The 22,603-nt window shown below is 48.4% G+C and overlaps 1 long non-coding RNA gene across 1 annotated transcript in view; it reads left to right on the forward strand.

Annotated features, from left to right (window-relative positions):
• Positions 1-2,124: 2,124 nt before the first annotated feature.
• Positions 2,125-22,603, forward strand: part of LOC146784411 (uncharacterized) — a 57,233-nt gene continuing 36,754 nt past the window's right edge. Inside the window, exon 1 of the long non-coding RNA XR_014970678.1 lies at positions 2,125-2,282. This is a non-coding gene — a long non-coding RNA (uncharacterized LOC146784411). The remainder of the gene's footprint in view (positions 2,283-22,603) is intronic.

Consider the following 22,603-nt stretch of genomic DNA (forward strand, 5'->3'; position numbering starts at 1 on the left):
AAGTTCATGCATGAGTAGCTTCATAATATGCAATGCTGTTTCACTGCATTTCGTCACAACGTTCAGTCCATGCATGGCTAGCATAAAAAAAAACTGGCTGCTGGTTCACTGAATATACAAACTTGTAGATTGGCTTCAAAATCAACGCTCTTCAAACATTTTCTTGCTGCCAGCTGCTGAAAACTAATTTTGCCAGTTTACTCTATATGTGGCATTCAGTCCATAACTCCATAACTCGATCCATAACGTGCTTCCCTTCAAAATCCCTCAGAAAAAACGTTCATTTTGTGCAGTCTGTAGGCAGGTTTCAAACCACTAAAGCCAGCTAATGTCTAACGCCCAACACATACCTCTGTGGACTGTTTGATGGAAAAAGACACCGGTGGGGCATCCAAGGCGTTGCGCAGGCATAATTTTCAGGCTTTTTTCCAGACACTGGCCATCTTCTTTTAGTTCCTTCTTTCAGTTCCTTGTTTCTTGGTTCTTCACGCGTGGTTCTTTTAAAAATCGTCGCCATTTTTGTAATTGAAGAAAAGTGCTGTCATCATCAGTAGACCAGGTGCCAGAGATGTATTTAAGTAGATTTATGGTTCATGTAAGATGGTACAGGATTGCCCCACCGGGAGCAGCATCCTGCTGTTCAGCCCCTTCAATCTAACTGATCACTCTTTCAAAGCATGCACACACTCCCAACATTCCATGACATCACACTCATACAGGCTGAGCAGCCAGGACTAGGAAGTATAGGATATAACACCATTACTCCGCAAGTCGGAACAGTCAGTTGCGGGGGGGGGGGGGGTTGGGGGGGGGAAGGTGTTGGATTTAAAATCCAACACCTTCCCTACTGTCCGCACAGACTGGAGCTGGAATAGTAAATTATACTATTCCAACATCCAGCGCCCCCTCTCCGCAAGTCGTTGTTCCGACTTGCGGAGTAATGGTATGCGGAATCACAAGGCGTTCGTTGTAACGACCGCGTTGTGATTCCCTGCGGACAAAAAGACTGCGGGATAAGGAGGCATATTCGTTGCAAGGGTGTCTGCAATGTAGGCAGGATTGTTTTTCTGCAGGAATGGACACCACTGCGAATACACCTACACCACTTTTAAGAACCAGCACTATGCTTTGGTATTAACCAGGGCTCCTACAATATCCAAAAAACAAACTAGCAGTAATACACCCCAGGGAACCAGCGCTTTTACTTGATCAAATAGGAAACCTTGCCCCCTACAGCCTGGAGCAAAACATGCAGGCATGACTGGGTGCAAGCATGAGAGGTTTGTGCCCTGCCTCCTTCCACACATTTCAGTAGTGGAAAAAATGCTGGCCTAATCCCTGATTTGACTGGGCCCAGAGTGCACTAGGCACCACAAGATGAATCCTTGCCACACTGGGCTAGGTGAGAGCAGGGCAAGACTCATCACTGTCCTCCACAAACCCATACATCTCTGCACTTCCAGATACCTGAGCACCTATAGAATTGAAAGGGAGGGTGCCCATTTTCCTGCATCTCCAGTTTCTTCTCAGTCCTTATTCAACACCTGGGGCTGCAAATAAACGTACTGATTTTGGTAGTGCTTCAACGTTTCAGTTGTGAGTATCTGCACTTCGTAATTTAAAGGTAAGAGTACCAGCACTTCTCAGCACTAGTACAATACATGCGATGGGAGAATACCAGCACTTTTCAGAATGAGACAGGTACTGTGGATAGTGAGTACCAGCACTTCTACATTTCCATTTGAAACATTGGATTTGGGAACGGTAGCAACAAATGTTTCAGCACAGATGCTGCCAGAGGTGGAGGGGGTGTCGTTCCCCAGGACTCGGTGTCCATCTAACACAGAGGTGTTCAGCGTAAGTCCATGAAGTCCAGGTCCTAGACACTTTTTCAGTATATACACAGATTGGACAAAATACCATACTATGACTCTGAATGTCAATCACATATAGAATCAGATGCCGTGGAACCAGCCTTGATGGACCAGTATTGGACACTGAACCAGACCAAAACATCTGAAAACAACAATTTGTGAACAGAAAATCCCAGGGCATGCACAGTTTTGTTCCAGAGAGACACACTCATCTGATAACTATTTTTTCTTCCATCTGACAGACAAATGGCTGCGCTGGGGCTTAGTTGCGTTAAGCCGCTAAAGGGGATGTAAGCTGCTCCGGCTATCTCTGGAAGGCTGGTGTTTCAGGACATGATTTACAGCCAACCTGAGGGACTGTCGTGATCCACTGCAACCCAGAGATCCATTTTCCACCCTAAGGAAACTGTGAGTATCTGCAGTGTTTGTGTTTTGAATGTGAATGAGTGGGTGGTTGATTGTCAGTCTTCTGAGAGCTGAAGCTCTCCCATGTCCGATATGGATATTTCACCCTGCCTTGTACTCTGGCTTTAGTGGTTTTTTGGTCTTGCACGACTTGTGGACCAGAATGCCAAGCAGAGAATCCAGGACTGAATATCTTACTCACTCCTGATAAGGGGCAGTTTAAAATCTCCCAACAGACCGAATTAAAACAATGGTGAAGGAATTTTACTGTGAGACAGAACACAAGTCCTCTGACTTTCAGTCTGCCTGGCTAATGCATTTAGCAGTTTTTCCCCTGTGCATCTGTGACCAAAACCGAGCATGGAAGAACTGGCATGTTTACTTGACATTTTGTTATGTCCTTTCTATGTTAGTCTCATGTGTCTGTCTGAGTGATGCCAGAGTGCTGAGAGCGTGTGACGCGTGTGGAATATAAGTGTTAAGTGCTTCACCGCTCCAATTTGAGTGGCCTGGGACTAGACCTATTTCACTGTGACTTGGCCCTTGAAGTATAAACCTAGTACCATATTTACAAATGATTTGCATTGGGTTTGCGTTACCTTTCTAAGGCAAACCCGACGTAAATTGTTCAGGTGAAATTTACTATCGAACTCAAATCGCGATTTGCATTGGTGGATAGGAACCCAAAGTAACACAAAGTTGTGCAATGTGCTGTGTTATGTGACTTTGAGTTAAGGGTGTATTACATGGGTGGTGCATGGGCATTCCCATGCAATTCCCCCATGGGTTTAGATGCAAATTCCTATCTACAAAGTATTGTATACAAGAATTTGCAACAAAATCCTACACCTCATAGAGGCAGGAGCACCGAGGAGAAATGTTCCAATTTCTCCTCGTTTTTCCTACTTTGCATGTGTGCGGTATTGTACAGCACAAAGTGGGAAAAGGCAAAGGTTTTGTCCTGGAAGAGGCTCCTTCCAAAACGAAGCCTATGCTTCAGACAACGCTGATATCCTTGCACTGTGGCATAAGGGTGTCTGTGTTGGCACATAGCTGACTAAAATGTGCCAGCACATGAAAAGAGCAGTAGTTCTGGTGCTGTTATGCTCTCACCCTTTCATGCAACGCAGCACAGCAACTTTTCATGACTTCTTAATAGTCCTGGGTCTCAGTGTTTATTACATAGGATATGCAGTTTAATATTCAGAGTGAGTCAAGTGAATTCAAGACTCTGTTAACTCACTCAAGCAGCAGCTGACATTTTTACGGGGTAAAGAAAAAAGAAGAAAAACATCCAGCAGGGCCACAAGGTCAAGGGGCAGCACCAAAGAGCTGTGTTAGAGCAGTATACGAGAAGAGACTAAATGGGGAAGAAGCTGCTGGTGCTTGAAAATGCTTCTTCTATAGAGGACATAGGAACAGTTGCTCAATGCTGCATTGTGCTAATGTCAGTACAGTGGTCAGAAGTTCAGAGTGAACTGTTGACCTTGCCACAAGGTACACCTAGGGTGCCATTCCCTAGTGTTTCCCTAAGTACTGCGCCTGAGGTGTTCACGGTAACTTTACTTGTAGAATGTTGGGTGCCCATAGTCACGGGCAGTAGAGGGCTTTTCTGCAAGATACTCTAGGGCAGATTCACTAAATTTTTACGCAGTGCAGCAGCCAAAACATCTATGCTGTATTGCGCAAGAAGGAGAGAGCAGAAGAGTGCCATATTGACAGAAATATGGCACTCTCCAGCGCTGGAATTTGCTGCTATGCGCCCCGCACACACCTTTGCACCATAGCGTAAGGGCTAGCTTAGGTTTGGTCTTGGAAGGATACCCTTCCAGTACAATATACAATGCTTATACTAACTTTAAAACTTTTCCCACTTTGTATGTGCTGTACAGAGCAGCACACAGGCAAAGTCGGAAACAAAAGGAGAAATTAAAGCATTTCTCCGTGATAGAGCCTATGTGAAATAGGCGCTGTTTCTTATCGCAAAGCCCTGTCTACTTTTTTAGGTCTCGGTTGGCGTTGGAGCACACATGCGTTCCTCGCCTCAAGACTTATAGTGATCAAGTCAGTTTTAGAAAAGGGCTTCACGCCCCGCCCCTTATTCCCATTGGCTTGCGTCAACGTTTATGTTGAACGGTGCGCCGCCATTGGAAATAAGGTGTCCAGGGTGCCTCCTTTTGGCTTTTTTGTACATCCCCTCCGGACACAGTCGCCTGCTTTACGTGTGCCGTGAAGACTTTTCTTATCTGCTTGTTTATTTAACAAGCAGATAAGAACTGTCTTTACAACAGCTGTGAAGCAGGCACGGAGCTCGCACGGGGTCATGGGGAGGACAAGGCAATGCAACACAAGTGATGTGCATTGAAGCAACTTTGTGGCTCCGGTTCAGTGCTGTGACTTGCGTGTGCGATGCATTCCCTTGTGTAGGCTTAAGGCGCATGCAACACAAGTAATGTGCATTGAAGCAACTTTGTGGCTCCGGTTCAGTGCTGTGAGGAGATGCCTTCACACACACTACTACTGCCAAACAAAATACCACTTCCGAGAGTTATTCTCCAGCACCAAACCATTAGCTCCAAAAGACAGGCTACCTTCTCCCCGTCACAATACGCTCACCTACACATTCACTCGACTGATGCTCACTTTCCTTAATTAACACCTATGTCACACGTTCTACTGAACTTCAGCCCCAGCACCCGACTGCCACTGCTAACCTCAGGGCCACCCTGCCGCCCCTGCCATGGTATTAGCGCCTCCGCGCTGCTACCACCCATCACCGCAGCACCACTGGTTCCACGGCATTATATTGTGTTATTTCTTTGGTAGATTTAGGGACTTGAAATCAAAATAATTCATGTTGGCGCTGCGCTACAACATTAAATATTTATACCAGGATCGACATTTTTGGTTTTAACGACTGACGCAAAAGTGGAGCAAAATGTACTCGAGGTAACTACTTACGGGTGGATATCTCTATGCCACATGTCATGCCTCTAAATGTTCTGTTCTTGCAAGGAGTTAAAACCATTATAAACTACTCCAGACGCCCGCCTGTCTCGGTGGTTGACTGCAATTATAACATGTGGAGGCGCCTATCGTTCGAGGACAGGCTCTTTGAGCACTACAAGGAAGAAGGGCCCTAGAAATGCTAAAATGCAGAGTGCAACTGAAACAATTTGTGTATAGCGGTTACTGGACTGCGCTGGCTGCAGCTTCGTGGCGCTATGTAACATAAACGGGCTCTTGCCACATTAAACACTGTTAAACATTACTGCCCCGGCCCGCTAAGGTTAATCGGGCAGTTATCTGCCCGCCCTCCCCGCATTAATGCCTTTTTGCATCACTGTCCTCTTGGCTTTTAAGTAGCCCACGGGGGTGTAAAGACTAAGGCGAGAGGTTCATGTGGGACGGGACAATTTAAAAACAGTAAAGGTCCCTACCAACTCCTACATTCACCCCCTTAATGGTGGAAGGGAAAATAGTGTTTCTACAGAATGTTCAATAACCCCGAAAGGTTATACAAGTCAGTGATGCAGTCCCATTTACATCTTTACTCGTTCGACCTCACTTGGGTGTAGTATAAGCAGGAGTATTTACTACCGTCCCTAGATTTGTTTTATTGATTCATTTTGTCATGCAGCTTGAGTCTTGTGCAGCGCGTCACACAAGATGAGTTCCTTATTACGGTGCGGGGGAGGTCAGATGGCGGAGGGGGTTCTGGCACAATTGAGCGCTCCAAAGTTGAGTGTGAAAGCAGTGTGAGTTTCACTCTCATGAAGGTGTTCAGACAATCAATCAATCAATCATACCACTTGTATAGCGCGCTACTCACCCGGAAGGGTCTCAAGGCGCTTGGGGGAAGGGGTCCGCTACTGCTCGAACAGCCAGGTCTTGAGTTGTCTCCTGAAGGCGAGGTGGTCCTGGGTCAGCCGAAGGTGGATGGGGAGGGAGTTCCATGTCTTGGCCGCCAGGTAGGAGAAGGATCTTCCTCCGGCGGTGGCTCTTCGGATGCGTGGTACGGCGGCGAGGGCGAGGCTAGTAGACTGTAGCTGGCGGGTGGGCGTGTAGAAGGTCAGGCGGCCGTTGAGGTACTTGGGGCCCAGGTTGTGGAGAGACTTGTGTGCGTGGGTGAGGAGCCTGAACGTGATCCTTTTGTTGACGGGGAGCCAGTGCAGGTCCCTCAGGTGGCCGGAGATGTGGCTGCGTCGGGGGATGTCCAGGATGAGTCGGGCGGAGGCGTTCTGGATGCGTTGGAGTCTTTTCTGTAGCTTGGCTGTGGTTCCGGCATAGAGGGTGTTTCCGTAGTCCAGTCGGCTGGTGACGAGGACCTGGGTGACCGTCTTCCTGGTTTCAGTCGGGATCCATCGGAAGATCTTGCGAAGCATGCGAAGGGTGTGAAAGCATGATGAGGAGACGGCGTTGACTTGTCTGGTCATCGAGAGGGAGGAGTCCAGGATGAAGCCCAGGTTGCGTGCGTGGTCTGTTGACTTGGGGGCGGTGCCCAGGGCTGGGAGCCACCAGGAGTCGTCCCAGGCGGAGGGTGATGGTCCCAGGATGAGGACTTCCGTCTTGTCTGAGTTAAGTTTCAGGCGGCTGTTCTTCATCCACTCGGCGACGTCTTTCATCCCTTCGTGTAGGCTGGTTCTGGCGGTGTCGGGGTCTCTGGTGAGGGAGAGGATCAGCTGGGTGTCGTCGGCATAGGAGATGATGTTGAGGTTGTGTTGGCGTGCGATGGCAGCAAGAGGTCTCATGTAGACGTTGAAGAGGGTGGGGCTGAGTGATGATCCTTGCGTGACACCGCCGATGACTTCGGTGTCCTTGGATCGAAACGTGGGGAGGCGGACTCTCTGTGTTCTTCCGGCGAGGAACGAGATGATCCACTCCAGTGCCTTCTCTTGGATGCCGGTGTTGCTGAGGCGTTGGACTAGGGTGTGGTGGCAGACAGTGTCGAACGCTGCGGAGAGGTCCAGGAGGATGAGTGCCGCTGTTTCCCCGTTGTTGAGCAGGGCTCGGATGTCGTCGGTGGCTGCGATGAGGGCGGTCTCGGTGCTGTGGTTAGCTCTGAAACCGGACTGCGAGGGGTCGAGGGATCCGTTCGTCTCGAGGAAGGAGGCAAGCTGTCTGTTGGCGATCTTCTCGATGACTTTGCCAGGAAAAGGGAGGAGCGAGATGGGTCGGAAGTTCTTGAGGTCGGTGGGGTCCTCTGTTGGTTTCTTCAGTAGGGCGCTGAGCTCAGCATGCTTCCAGCTCTCCGGGAAGGTGGCAGTGTTGAAGGAGGTGTTGATGACGTCCCGGAGTTGGGGTGCGATGGTGGAGTCGGCCTTGTTGAAGACGTGGTGGGGGCAGGGGTCGGTTGGAGATCCGGAGTGGATGGTGTTCATCGTGCGGGCTGTGTCTTCGGTGGTCACCGTGGTTCAGGTGCGGAGGGTAGCGGTGGGGTGCGTTGGTTCGACGGTTGGGTGCGTGGATGGTGTGCCGAAACTGTTGTGGATGTCGGCAATCTTGCGGTGGAAGAACGAGGCGAGGGAGTCGCAGAGATCTTGTGAAGGGGTGATGTCGTTGTTGCCGGTGCTGGGGTTGGAGAACTCCTTGACGATGCTGTCGTGGGCGTTGTTGTCCAGTCGCTCCTTCAGTGATTTCTTCTTGGTGGTGCGGATGAGCTGGTGGTGCTTGCGGGTGGCGTGTTTGAGGGCGGTCGTGTTGTCAGTAGTCTGGTCGAGGAGCCAGGCTTTCTCGAGGGTGCGGCAGGTCTTCTTGGAGTCCTTGAGTTCGTCGGTGAACCAGGGGGCCTTCTTGCTTCTGGGTCTGCTGGGAGGGTTCTTCAGTGGTGCGAGGTCGTCGGCGCAGACGGTCAGCCACTGCGTGAAGTTGTGGGCTGCTTCGTTGGGGACCGTTGTGCTGGCAGGTGGGTTCTGGCTGAGAGAGGTGGTGAGCTGGTCGGCGGTGATCTTGCTCCAGCTCCTGTGAGGAACCTGTTGCGGGTGGTGGTGGGTTGTGGTTTTTCTGAAGCTGAAGTGGACGCAGCTGCGGTAGGTCCAGTAGAGTCCGGTGGAGTGGCTGAAGGTGATGTGCTTGCTGGATGAGAAGACGGGATCAAGCGTGTGGCCGGCGTAGTGGGTGGGGGTGTTGACCAGTTGCTTGAGTCCGAGGTTGGCGAGGTTGTCCAGCAGGGTGACGGTGTTGCGGTCCTTGTTGTTCTCCAGGTGGAAGTTGAGGTCCCCTAGGAGGATGTAGTCGGCGGAGGGGAGGGCGTGTGGGCTGATGAAGTCCGTGATGTCTTCGCTGAATTGTGTGCGTGGTCCCGGGGGTCTGTAGATGAGGGTGCCTCTGAGGGTCGTCTTTGGGTCGGTGTGAATCTGGAAGTTGAGGTGCTCGGCGGCGGCGAAGGTGTCGTTGGAGTCGGTCGTGATGCGGATGGTGTTCTTGTGGACGATGGCGATGCCTCCTCCGGTCTGGTTGACGCGGTCCCTACTGATGATCTTGTACCCGTCCGGGATGGCGATGGCGATGTCGGGGGCTGAGGAGGCGTTCATCCATGTTTCCGTGAGGAAGGCGATGTCTGGTGATGTTGTGTCGAGGAGGTTCCAGAGTTCCACGGCGTGTCTGTGGACGGAGTGGGTGTTGAGCAGGATGCACTTGAGGTCGCTGCTGGAGCTTGGCTTGGCGGGCGCGGTGCAGGTTCGGAGGCAGGTGAACTTGCAGGTTCTGCAGGTGAAGGGTCCGTGAATGCGTTTCGGGGCGGCCCGGCAGCAGGTGGGGTTCCGGCCGGCATTGAGTGCGTTGAGGGCAGCGGCGTCGTAGGTCTGTTGGGTCGTCTTGCATCGGTGGGGGCCAGGGGTCCTGGCACTGGGCGCGGTCCAGGCGCGGACGGGCGCAGACGGGCGCAGACGGGCTTGCCTTTGGCACGCCTTCGGCGCATAATCGGCACGCCCGCTGCGCGTGACCGCTGCGCGTCCGCGCGGTTGCCATTTAAGGCTAAGTGGGAGGGAGGAGCAGCTGGGAGGCGGGAGCAGTGAGGACACAGAACAAAAGGGGGCGTGGCCGCGTGAACGGCGGCGGGGAGCGGGGCGGGCAAGGCACAGGGGGAAAACAACCACGTTGATACAATAAGGCAGTCAGAATACAACAATACAGCAAATTATAACAAAAATACGGCGGAACTGCAGGGGCAAGGGACAGCGAGGCAGGCAGCTAGGGCGGCAAGGCAGACGGCACAACAAGGCTGCGAGCAGCAGCGAGGGGCGAGGGGCACACACACAGTTGGTGGCCGTGCGGCGCGGGGGTGTCCTGAGAACAGGTCACACTCACCTGCGCCGCGCGGTCGCCATTTAAGGACAAGTGGGAGGGAGGAGCAGCTGGGAGGCGGGAGCGGGGAGGACACAGAACAAAAGGGGGCGTGGCCGCGTGAACGGTGGCGGGGAGCGGGGCGGGCAAGGCACAGGGGGAAAACAACCACGTTGATACAATAAGGCAGTCAGAATACAACAATACAGCAAATTATAATAAAAATACGGCGGAACTGCAGGGGCAAGGGACAGCGAGGTGGACAACACACTCATCCAAGCTGTGACCTCTGCAGAGCACAGAACGAAGGTCATATTTGCGGGCGGTTGCCGGGAATTAGGTGGGAGCTGCTGTGGTGGTTCAGTGCTGGGCTACAGGCAGGCCACAGGCACTGCAGAAACGGCTTATTTACGAGTCATATATAACGCACATGCACCAGCCGATGTTCAGGCGCTTTACACAACCGAGCAAGTGCAAAATAATAATAATGTGCAAAACTTTAAAAAGGAACTCGGGTTAAAAAACACCACTCGGGGCCTACATCGGTTGTAACACCATGTGCAGTGCAGCGCGTGGCAGCTCACACGGGGGCAAGACATGCACCGAATACATGCACTGTTGTGTCTCCTGCCTTGGGGTGCGCCAGAGTTTCATCGAAGTCAGGGTGCATCATCCCTTTATGCCGTAAGTGCAGGTCAAGACCTGCTCTGAGAACACATAAATGAGCATTGGTACAAACAAGCAGGCCTTTCAGCTTGAGTGCTCCCCTTCACTTATTGTCTTGGAAAACATTACCCAGAAGTGGAATACAAGATACAGGCAGCTGCGGTTGGTTAAATAAGAGGGCGTGGCTTGATGCAGGTACAACCAAGGTGAGTGTGTGGTAGCAGGTAGCGAAACAGTGTCTCTGATCTCGGCTTCGCTCTCCATTTGCTTGCGCTCATTTAGTCCGCAAAACGCCCTAAAAAGGATAAAATCTATGTTATGATTGGAAAACCCCTGCTAGGGGAATGGAGGTGAGGAGAGGCGGGGATTCCCGGGTGGGGCAGGAGCTCTCAGCCAGCTGAGCTGCTGCCAGGGGGCACGGAGGACGCCACCCGCAGGCCTGGCTGTGCTTCTGGGATGGCAGCATGTATGTACATTGTAGAACAAGCATTTACAATGCAATAGGTCTCGCATTTACGTGAGTTTTACCGATTGTCATTGTAAATGCTTTTTTTTAATACATTGGATCATGGCGCCCGCGCATCTTATTGTGCGCAGTTCGCCAACTCGTTTTTGTTTTTACACATTGAATCATGGCGGCCGGCAGCAGCACGTATTATTGTGTGCAGCTCTCCAACTTGTTGTTACATCAAGGCGGCCACGCGTCTTGAGATGAGAAGGAATGTTGGAGGGCGAAGACTGGCCGATGATGAAGCATGACACCAGGTGGTGTGTGAGGCCAGTCCGTCACTTTTTGTGAGATGTTCCAACTCACAACAATTCTAGAACTGTAGTAGGGTCACACTACTCTAGGAGCAGCTTTTTGTGATTAATATTTGTAATGGAGGCCGCTAGCTCCTAGAACCCCGCGCCTCTCGTTCCCCCCTCCACACACTGTGGAGTTCCTCTTGTGATTACAATTTATGTACAGCTGCTGGATGTGGGAACATAATTTGGGGTACCAGTCCCTCAGGATAGGGTGATGTTCTGAGCCGCATATCTTTCCGACCAGAACAAGCGGACAGACCCGTCTGTGTCTGCCCCTCGAACTGAAACAGTTTATTCAAAAGTGTGATAAATTATCACACTCCCCTTACCCTACTTGCACCATGGATACCGAACTCTCGTTCGGGGATGAGATTCTAGCAGAGATCCTCAACACACCATCTCTACTAGCAGAAACCATAGTCACCAACACGGTCAAAAACTCGGATGAATGAGAAGCTCTCTCTTCTAAGAAAAAAGAACAAATACGCACTGCACTTCATGGGGCATTTATGACGGAGTACCTCCGGAAGAACACGGCCCGAGAGGCCTTATCATCACCAACGAACCAAGATTGTTCCTTAGCAATAAGGAGTTCAGAATTAATTGGTCGAGCATTGCCTGGAAGTGTACAAAAGACTGGCTCATTTCTATTATTAACACCGCCAGACAACTGGCAGATGCCCTCCTTATCGAGATACAACAGAGTGAGGGTAAACTTAAGGCAACGGTCCAGCTATCAGCCTTTAAGAAGAAACTTGAGGAAATCAACAAAGATCACTCTGATTACAAAGAGTACCTTACACAGTCGAAACTTACGAAACTCCGGAAGGATGTACAAAAATTTAGTAAAGAAACGGTTTACCCTTACGTCACGGACGAACACTATGATAAACCAGCCCCCCAACAACCAGGGAGAAAACAACGGTTCAGACCCACCCCCCAGAACTGGACATTCAGCTCTGGAGAGGAAAGAAGTGACAGTAGCGGTGATGAGAGCACAGGACCACAATTCCGAAAACCTTTGGGCTACCACCATCCGATGATGCAAGTTCCACAACCCCAACCCCCACCCTTTGGTTTTTGGCCACAACCATATTACCAACCAGGGTTTGGCTTTCCACAAGGCCAACCGCCTTTTTTATTCCAGGGCCGTGGCAGAGGGAGAGGCCGCCAAAAACGAAGAAACACGAGGGTCCAATGGGAAGATCAACCACAACCACCCCATGTAGTAGTAACCAGGAGCAGAGGGAGAGTGGAGATGCGCTCGACGAGCAGGGAGCAACCAACATAGTGAATATCAGTAAACACACACTCTCGCATGATGAAACAACCGTCCTTTCTAAAGGTCTGGGATTTGTTCCCACACCCCAAAACGACCCCTTTGTCTTACACATGGAATTGGCTCAATTTTTCCGCAAAATCAAACTCCGCGACTACTTCGGAGACACGGAAGAGGGCACGGAAATAGGAAATAAGTCAACGGGGCTGCGGAAAAAATCCACCTTCCAACCACCTAATCAGAATATTTCTTGCCACATACTTGCATTCGAACAGGCCGTGCTTAAAGACATTGAAGATATTGACTTCCGGAACACTCGTGGGTTTGACAACCTAACTGGTAAAGAGCGCACGGCCCTCATGAATCTAAGTAGTAATAAAGACTTAACCATAAAACCAGCTGACAAAGGGGGTGCCATAGTCATCATGGACAGCGATATGTACCGAGAGGAATGCCTCAGACTTCTCTCTGACTCCAACAACTACATCGTACACAGAACTGACCCTACAGGCCCACTGTTGTCCAGGATCAGAAGCATGGTCACAGAAGCGCTCAACAACGACTGGATCACCAAACAAGAGGCTGACTTCCTCATAAATGAGGAACATAGAATGCCCAAATTCTACACACTCCCGAAGATCCACAAAACCGGACGCCCCCTCCAGGGAGACCAATTGTGTCCGGGATAGGATCAGCGTTAGAACCTCTATCACAGTTTTGTGACTGGTTCCTTCGCCCTATTGTTAAGGAATCTTCGTCCTACCTTAGGGACATGAAGGATGTCCTTTGCCTCCTCAGAGACCTTACGGTGGACACAACCAATGATTGGTTGATAACCATGGATATAGAAGCTCTATACACAAGCATACCGCAGAGGCGCACATTGGAAGTGGTGGAAAACATCATCCTTAATAGAGAGTGGGATTTTTTAACCCCACAACATTTTGTGATGGAATGTGCGGAACTTGCGCTCACGGAGAACTTCTTTGAATTCGAGAAAGTCATCTACCACCAGATCTCTGGTACTTCAATGGGGAGCACTTTTGCCCCCAGTATGGCCTGTCTGTACGTCCAACAGTTTGAGGACGACTTCATCCACAACCCACACAATCCATTCCTACAAAATCTCAGACTTTGGAAGCGTTACATAGATGACGTGCTGATAATATGGAATGGATCAGAGGAAGAAGCAATAAGATTTGTCCAGTGGGTTAACACCTTAGGTTCACCCACACAATCAATAAGAACCACGCCATCTTCCTCGACCTGGACATTACTATGAATAACGAGGGGATTACCACTAAAGTGCACAACAAGCCCACCGACAGAAATAGTCTTCTACTCTACGAGAGCTACCACCCCAAGGCCCTGAGACAGAACCTCCCGGTTGGACAATTCCTTCGAGTTAGAAGGAACTGCTCTGATATCTCCACATACGAAGAACAAGCATCCCACCTTGAGAAAAGACTTGTTGCTCGCCACTACCCCAAAAAAATGGTACGTAAGGCTAAGAAACGAGCAAGGAACAACCCTAGGGAAGCACTTCTGGAGGATATAACAAAGGAGAACACTGATAGAACAGTATGTGTTACAACATTCACCCCTGTTTCAAACACAGTACAGAAGATAATCAAGAAAAGATGGAACATCCTGAACAGCGCCGGAAAACAGTGGGATCCCCCACTTTTTGCTTTTAAACGGAACAAAAACCTGCGAGACCAACTTGTTCACGCCACCATGCCAACCACAGAGGGCACGGAACAACAGAGGCTTTGGGATCAACCACGAGTGATGGGACATTTCACGTGCGGTGGATGCACTTCCTGCAAGCTTACTACCAACACTAAAGAAGTCAACATAGGCACAGGTAAACCGTGGCAACTCCGCAAATTTAGCAATTGCAATACTGAGAATGTTGTTTACCTTCTAACATGCCCCTGTGATCTCCAGTACGTGGGCATGACAACCAGAAAAATCAAGGTACGCATCAATGAACATTGCAGCACCATAAGATGCAAAAAAACGAATACAAAACTCACACGCCACTTTTTGGAAAAACACCATAAAGACACTGACCTCCGTTGGACCATCCTCGAAGTCATGAACAGAAGCAGATTTGACCTCTCTAAAGCCCTTCATATTAAAGAACAACGTTGGGTATTCCGCCTGCGATCCCACGAGAAGGGCCTTAACGACGACACCCCATGGCTTCAACTGCATAGATAATCTATCTACCTATGTACATTTACCGTCTTTGACTGGAACCTGGCCTCCCCTCTGTGCCATTGTCTATTGTACCATACCCTTGGTAATACCTTCTATGGCTACGACAACCGACCCCCCTTCATCTGTCTCCCATTGCGCCTCTAGGGCTTGGTAATATCGCCCCTTGTCCCCCCTTACTCTTAAGCAAAAAAAAACGAGAGACAGAAACTGCTCGACAACACACTAACTCCACGGACGTCTCTGTGGCTTTTTGGTTCCTCCCCCCCATCTTTGAGTCGCTCTTTCATATTTAACCAAGTTGTAGGCAACTTTAGCTCTGAGTGTTGTAGGGGGTCTGTTGCGGATCACTACCGTTGCATCACGCAATCCTCACATCACCTTGACAACCCCCTAAGCTCTCCCCGTTTCTACAAGTACTACGGGCTTTGCATGTTGGCCCACGCCCACTTCCACACCCTCGACTGGGCTTCGTAGTACGTGTCGTTGTTTACTTTCACTACGTCACCTTTGCGTTTCCCAGACAACTCAGGACGCGCACGCTCACACGTGACGACTTCCGTGGGCGGGTTCGCTGACTCGCCACCCTTATTTGGGCTCACGTTGCAGCCGGGACGATATGATTGGCCATTTCCAACGGCCATTGCACAACCAGGCACCGCGCTGCATGCATCCCCTTCACGCTCACTCCGGACTCCGGAAATAACGCACCAGGAACTTCTTCATAGCCGCAATCACATCAGGCTGATTCTAATCTAACCATCAAGCACACTATTTAAACTCGACCCCGCGGTCTCACTCCCACATTCGGGAGGACGAGGAGCAACACCATAGGCTGAACACAGGACACCCTTCCTCAGACAGTAAGAGTATGAATGTTAACACTACGTAACTTAACCCCTCTGGTGGGTTACAGTATGAATGTTTGTGGTTTTTTCCTGCGTGCAGGCTTGCTAGGGTCCATACTCTGGGCACTTATAGTCTGTTGACTATTATATTTTCCTTCTCTCCCTTTAGATTGAACAGGAGTGTCTCCTCCCTTCCCCCCATGTGGCAAGTAGTTGTTCCAATTAGGGTAAGCCTTACGAGAGCACTTTTTGACTCTCGATATGTTTGTGTACTCACATAGAGTGGCACATGTCACGTGATTAGTCACTCACCGTAAGGTATTACGCATGCGTGTATCTTTCCATTTAATGTTTTCATATCTTGACCCTTTCTCTACAGTTTTTTTCTTTACATTTGATTGTTCACTTTCCCCTATAGGCTTGACAGCTGGAAGCCAATTAGGTAGTGGAGTGTGGCCCCCGCCACACCCGCGCAGTGGTACTTTCTTGCTACCTGTTGGTAAGAACGGAGCCCCATTTTGTAACTCTAGGTCCTGATGAATGCCCTGGACCCGCTCGGGCCAACTGACAGAAACATGTCGCCCTTGCACAAGACGGCTAGGGGACACTAAATACCCCACTCACCGTCCTTTTGTTTTTATTATCATATAGTTATTGGTCACAATAAATAATTTTTCTGGTAACTATAATGATTTTTAACCTCACGTTCCACCCCACGGGCCCCCACTCTTTAGTTTAGAAGTGCATCCCTGTCTCCAGGTGTATGCCCGCCCTCCATCAAACGAAGGTTTTGGAGGGCGAGGACTGGCCGATGATGAAGCATGACACCAGGTGGCGTGTGAGGCCAGTCCGTCACTTTTTGTGAGATGTCCCAACTCACAACAATTCTAGAACTGTAGTAGGGTCACACTACTCTAGGAGCAGCTTTTTGTGATTAATAAAGGAATGTTGAGATCCAGTCCCCTCTGTGAATCCTTACACGGGACCAACTGCACCCGTTCACAGCGCCATATCGCTGTTTCTTTTTCCACCTTACGCCCACAAACAGGCACACACGAAACACCCCTTGCTCTCACTAGTCCTTCGGTATCTCTGGCACTGCATTCACGACGTTAGGTCCCGGGAATCGTGGACAGAGTAGAGGGGTTCAGAACTCCCTGTAGTTTCAACACCTTGCCGACCCCCCTCCACCCCATCACCCTTTCGGAACAAAAACAAAGGATGTTATTGAGAGGTTAAAGGTAACACTACGATTCAGCCCTGCAATGTCATTTGGGGGTCAAAGGGCATGTTAATATCACCTGTTATGACTTGAACTTGGTCAGTCAAAATACATGCAATTCACTGGGTCCGTGCTTTCAAAGGGTGTCCAACACAGGTCCAGGAAGGCTAGGTCCTGCATGGTGTTTTCCGGATAACAGCTGCCTACGTAAATAGTTTTCATTGACATTATCTCTATGTACATTATGTAAATATGTCTACTGTGGACATCCTGAGCATCGTGCAGGGGTCTGGCTGCCTTGCACCTAGGTCGACCCTCACAGGTTTACTTCCAATTAATAACATACTGAATACGTGCTGCTGAAGGCACAATGTCATCGCGTCCAACAACACTCAAATCATTCACATCACTGTAGGCACACCCATATACTGGGAGGTAGAGTGCCAGAACCGTACCGAAAACGACATTCCAGACAGCGGTACAAGGCCATAGGAAATTGTGGATGTGCGCTACACAGCGCTTTAAACCATTGTCTACTCACAGATACCGAGTACATGTATTTTTGTAATTTTAAGGGAAAAGTCCCTGTAATTCTCTGTGCAGGGGTGCACATACGGGTACTTATGGATAGTGATTAGCGAGTTCCTGCACTTTTGTATTCCAAGCACCTCATAATTCATAACAATCGTCCACATACCAACAACAAGCATTGAAATGCAATAAGTCTCACCTTTGATTAAGTTAAAGCCATTTGCTTTGCTAATGGCATTGTATGGCAAAGCAAATGGCTTTAACTTAATGAAAGGTGAGAACTATTGCATTTTTAGTGCTTGTTAATTAATAGGGGTTTGCATAAAAAACCTTGGGTGGCTGCACGTGAACACCCATGAACGACCCATGGAATGCCCCATTGGTGCTAAGCAATGCAAAGTAGCACAATGTGCTGCTGTGCCTTACTTTTCAAGTAATTTTGGAAAGTAAAATGATAAAAATATATAACACAGAGCAAAATCTTAGAACATCTACCACTCAGTATTTACTATTTAACGTTTTTCCTATTGCAAAACGTCCAGAGTTCAGTGGCGGCTGGCAGGGAACAGGGTGGGGGGCAGCTTGGCGGGCGTGAAGAAAATATATATTTAAAAAATATTTACCGTCTCACGGCCACCGTCTCTCCTCCGTCGTTGCTTCACTTCCTGACAAGTCCCAGAAGAAGGCAGCACACAGGCTCCCCAAAGCCAATCACATCGTGGTTCGGCGCTCAGACGGGGACAGGGGAGCCTGTGCATGTTCTCCACCCAGGCTGTGTATTACAGCCCGATGGAGAACATGTTAAATGCGCATGACTGGAGATGGCCGGCCAAATCATCATGCGCACTTATTTTGCACAAACCACTCCTCTTCCCTTGGCTTTGACACCAGCCCCGACCCGCCCTAACAAGCCCCCTAGCTACGAAAAATAAAATGATAATAACAATGTTATTATCATTTTATTTTTGTTTTTTCTTGCTCTGAGAGCAGTGGGGCGACGCTCCTCCGCCTTAGAGGAGGAGCCGCCCCTGCCACACTTCTGTTTTTGTTTCTGTTTAATAAACATTGCATTGTGAGCCATTGCAGTCATTAAGTGTGGAGCATACGTTTTCTAAAAGCCAGCGCCTATTGCACATGCATAAAGCATGAGGTGATGGGACCGTATCTTGAAGGCGTGCCTTTGCTCAGGGCGTTGCTGTGCGCCTGTTTTTATGCATTTGTAATTTCCAAAGTGCATACATTTAACTCAGAACTTCTCTCAGTTAGTGCATGTTCTGAAGTGGGCACAACGTGAAAACAATGAGCAGTGATTTCATCCTTCTGTCCATTTTTCCTGGCTTTATTGTACGTTCTGCACACATTACAGCTTGGAAACAGTCAGCAATTATTTCATCCTAGGGTTCCCGAGCTGTGCCATCTGCAATGCATCCATTAACTCTAGAAATTCAGCATTAAATGTCAATCACATAAATGAAAGCGCTCAGCTAATACTGACGGAGCCCCTGGAAGACATCGCAAGGCTAGTGTGCACCTGTTTTCCTGTATTTACACTTTTTAAAGCACATAAGCGACTTAATGGGGATAGAGGGGTACTAGTCCAGACGTTTTGCTCTCAATTTACATTTTATTTCACATTTGCAAGGTACGTTAGCACCTTGCAAGTGTGCAAGGTTTTAGCACTACTGCTTGGTTAGAAATGATTTATTTTGGCATAAAGTTTTAAATGTTATGTAATGTAAGAAATACTTAATAGGTAACCATGTACTATGGGCTTGAAAGGTGGCCCCAGGGTTCTGGTATCGTTTACAAATTACTGAACCTACAAACTCGCGATTATATCAAAATAACCCATTAAAAGGCTTTGTATGATCATAATGCGTGATTATTTATGTGAATCCTGTCTATACAGAGGATTCCAGCAAGGATGTCTGGCAAGTGAAAGTCTAGGAACTGCTGAATGGTTATATAATTGCTGGTAATTCTTAAGCAACAACTGCAAGAGCTGTTTTAGTAGATGGTGGATTTACAGTGGCAGATTTTGTGTGTGCTTCACTTATCCGATAAGCTCCCTTGAGCTCATGGTTTCCATTATGTTATGCTATGTTAAGTAGCATTTATTAAGTGCGTGTTTACCAAAGGTCTCTTGGCGTGAAAATAATACTGTGTCTGGAAGGCCTCCCTTCTGGAGCATATGAGAATTATGCTCCTAATTCCTGAAGACCGGTCTTTCATTTTGTAGAACAGAGTTTTTATTCTACCTAATGCCAAAGCAGAGAGATTCTGCTCCCAGTGGCGGCCGGCATAGCTCATGGGTGGGGGGCGGACTTGCGTAGGTCGCGTTGTGATTGGTCTGAGCGCCGTGTCATGGCGCTCTGCCAGGGGCTGGAGGGGTTGGCATGTTCTCCATGCAGGCTGTAATGCAGCCTGCATGGAGAACAGGGAAAGTGCCCATGACTGGTTGGGCTGCCCAAATAGTCATTGCGCACGTAGGAGTGGGCAAACCACTCCTGCCCTGCTCTGGTCCGAGAGCAGAGCAGCCCCTCCTGCCCTCCAAGTAGCACAAACATAAAATTATAATAATGTTTTCGCTTCTCGCGCTGCTTGAAAGCAGTGGGGCGGTTCTCCTTCGCCATAGCAGAGGATCTGCCACTGTCTGCTCCTGCTCCTAATGGTTTTTGGTTCGGGACACAATTCACTCCTAGTTAGTGGGTCAGCTGCGCTCCATATAACACCAAATTCCATTTTAAGGCTTAACTTGCTCCCAGAGGCTTTCTTCTGCCCATAATAGGAGCCCATCACTTCTCAACTAGCAGTCACAGACAGAAAGCAGGGTGATCGCTCAAGCAGGCCGGTTCTCAAACCTGAGCCTGCTTCTTGGTGATCCAGCTCCTCTCTGCCATTTCACCCTGGGCCTTTCATCCTTCCATAGTCCAGCGTGTTACTGCTAACCTCTTTGTTGATGAAGCCCTGGCACACTACTGTGTGCGCTGCAAACTGTTACTCTTCATAGGCAAATGTTGGTGGCATAATATGAAAAACCCTTCAAAGTCAAGTGTGAAGCGTGCTACTCACCTAAAAGCGCTTCAACACCTCATCAGGGGTAGCAAGCGCTAAACAAATGCAAACTTTTTCTCTCTTCTAGCCCTCCACTATCCTTCTCAATCCAAATAACAGATTAAAATATCCACCGCTCAAATAATTTCATATTTCACTATACTAATTCACTACTAATCCTTCATGGGTTCCGGAGTAGCATGCTACTCGCCTAAAAAGTGCTTCAACACCTTGTCATGGGAGTAAGGCGTGACCATTTTTAAAAGTGTAGGGGCATGGCTAAATCACAAGTTCTGCCACTCACAGATTCATAATTCTTACTCGACAAAATATCTGAAATTAGAAAGGCACAAGATATTTATTTATTAGAAGAAGTAACCATTTCATTTCAATAATCTTTATTCGGATAAAAGAATATCCATAAAAGAAGTAACCACTTCACAAGGTGCATGTGAAATTCTGTGGGGCAATGCAAATCATATACATGTACTGTACGCAGCAAAAATAAAACCATTAGAAATCCATTTCAGAACTTCCCCAAATCCAACAAGATATTAATTGCAACTATTTAATTGGGGCTTTTAACAACATGATTCATCAGCTGACTGTCTCCCTGTGTTAGGCAACTCTTTTCCTCAGCCTTTTCTGCAGTTGCTTCAAGGAGAAGACCACTACTGTCTGCTTTTTGTTGCCACATAAAACAAGCATTTTCAATGTAATAGGTCTCGCATTATTAAAGTTTGAGCTGTTGGCATTGCTAATAATAATGCAACACCAATAGCAGCTCAAAGATTCAGTAATGTGAGACCTATTGCATCGCAATTGTTTTTTTTTTGTTATAGCACGACGTGGGACAAAGAGATGCTAGATGCTGGACAGCCTAAAATAAATAAAGCCAGCAAACAGAAAGCAAGCAATTGCGAATTACAAAACATGAAGCCAACTTTAAGTAATGGGCAGAATGCATTCCCAAGGAGGTTTATTGAATCAACCCAAGAAGTCCTTCGCAATGTAGACCCCCCCAGCTTTTTCATCCCACTTAAAGCCCTGTGTATATGTTTGTGTGCATGTGTATATACTGTATGTGTGAGCATACCAGTGTGATATGTGGGTGTTTGTGTCTATATGTGTGCATGTGTACATATGTTGCATGTGTGGTTGAGGGCGTGCACATATTTGTGTCTGTATGTATCTGAGTGTAGGGGCATATGCTTTGTAAGAGTCTGGAGCCTGTTCGTGCATTTGTGCAACAGTGTCTGCGTGTGCAGGCCCGTATGGGTGTGGGAATGCGTCAGTGTGTGTATATCTATGTAAGCTTATATGGCCGGACTCGGACAGGTACGTTCAGGCGCATATCTCCACAAATACTTGTCATACTTTTTTGTGAAACTAGCCCATAGTTTTTACATTAAGTGTGAAAGGATTCCTCTTTACCTGATACCATTACCATGTCATCTTAAACGGGCTCAGCTAACAAATAATTAATCTATCTCAACACGAAAAATTACGTTTGGTTTGAACTATATCTTTGTGTGCGTTCTCTGCATTCCTGAATATGCAACTATATTATTCATGCGTGTAAGTCTTCCTCTGTAAATACGTATGTGACATTATGTGACTATGTATACAAAGTTTCACTTACTATGTCAAACTATAAGTGCGCTGACACCACCTTAATATGGTCCATGCTATAGAAGTCTCCAAATGAATAGGGTGCGAGAGACACAGAATGGATAGGCTAGGGGGAAGGGGGTGGGGGATGGGCCAGGAACGGTTTCAAGCAGTTGATAATGTCGGCTCTGAATCAAAGGGGTGTGAGGGAGTCTCTATATGAGGTAGTGTGTCATCCAGATAATGGGGAAAGTAAGTATCTGTGAAATGGGCGTAGGAAGGGAAAGATGAGTGGAGAATCAATGGGGAGTATGGACTGTGGATGGAGGGAGGGGCGAAGGGAGAGAAGGTTAGAAATGTGGAGATGGGAGAGTAACAGGGCAGCAGGTAGAAGCAGGGTCAGGGGCAGGCAGGAAAGTGATGGGAGATGAGAAGTCAAGAAATAACAGAATAGTGACCGGAAACTAAGTTGGTTGTGTGTTGGAGAAGACAGAGGAGGGGAGTGATTTAGAAAACGAGAGAGCGGAGAAAGATAGCATAAAAAAAGGCTCGACCTGTGGCACGTGAGGCGGGCCCGTGCAAGCCGCAGTGTGCAGCATCCTCTGGGTTGCACATTCACCCTTTAGTAGCGTGTGACCCTACTGCTACGGTCCAAGGAGATGTGCAGTTTTTCAAAACACTTAATTATTTTTAAGGATACAGAGAAACATAATATAACAAGGAAAACTCAAAATATACAAATGACTTCCATATATGAGAGAAGTGGTTTGCCACCAACTCTCTAAAACAAAATACAGTG

Source organism: Triturus cristatus, chromosome 11 (genome assembly GCF_964204655.1).
Source record: "Triturus cristatus chromosome 11, aTriCri1.1, whole genome shotgun sequence".
NCBI classification, from domain to species: domain Eukaryota; kingdom Metazoa; phylum Chordata; class Amphibia; order Caudata; family Salamandridae; genus Triturus; species Triturus cristatus.